The sequence below is a fragment of the Helobdella robusta genome (assembly GCF_000326865.2).
Source record: "Helobdella robusta unplaced genomic scaffold HELROscaffold_65, whole genome shotgun sequence".
Classification (NCBI taxonomy): domain Eukaryota; kingdom Metazoa; phylum Annelida; class Clitellata; order Rhynchobdellida; family Glossiphoniidae; genus Helobdella; species Helobdella robusta.
The window spans coordinates 150,425-151,282 of NW_008705364.1; the positions used below are offsets into that span (position 1 = coordinate 150,425).

Consider the following 858-nt stretch of genomic DNA (forward strand, 5'->3'; position numbering starts at 1 on the left):
CTGTGCCATCACTGGTCTTAATGATGATGTAATGCAATGACGTCATTATATTTTTTTCTTTCGTTTACCACCGCATCATCTTTATCATCATCATTATCATCTTTGTACTTAACAATAATGACATCACTGTTGTTACATCATCACGATATTACCATATCGTGATGTCACCAACTCACAGTGACGTCATCATCACCCGTGCACAGAAAACGAAAACCGTTTTAGCATCGATGGCCTACATTTGTGAGGCAGGCAACGTGAATATGTAAATATGCTGTTGTTGTTTTTGGCTCTGAGTCATCGTCATCTTTGTCGTCGTCGTCATCATCATCGTCATCATTGTTATTCATCTAGCGCTTAACATTTCATTATAGACTACCGTAATGTTAAATGGCAGGAACATGAATGTAAAAATAGCATGTGAAGAGCGACAAGCGGTTTGGAAGTTTGAGAGGTTCTAAACGTCAGTCTATATAATGCTGGCCTGCTGAGTTAGGGTTACAATATTAGCTGCTTTGTCGGCTTTTATTATCGCTCATTACTGCTATTATCGCTGCAACTACTACTACCACTACTGCTGCTACTACTACTACTACTAATACTGACGCTACTCTTACTACTACTACTGCTGCTGCTGCTTATGCTGCCAAAACAACTACAACTACTACTGATACTTGCATTTTAATATCATCTTCACTACAAAATTCATCATCATAATCATCATCATCTTCATTATCATCTTCTTCATCACCATCATCATCATCATCATCATCATCATCATTACAAACCTCCTCACCATCACCACCACCATCATCATCATCATCTTCCAATAGCTTCAACACAGACGATGAAGACGACGAC

General features: G+C 38.7%; 1 protein-coding gene across 1 annotated transcript in view; it reads right to left on the minus strand.

The window, feature by feature from the left end:
* HELRODRAFT_180801 (hypothetical protein) overlaps nt 1-858 on the minus strand; it is a gene marked incomplete at both ends in the record, with an annotated part of 7,414 nt that overhangs the window by 4,744 nt on the left and 1,812 nt on the right. The window lies entirely within an intron of this gene.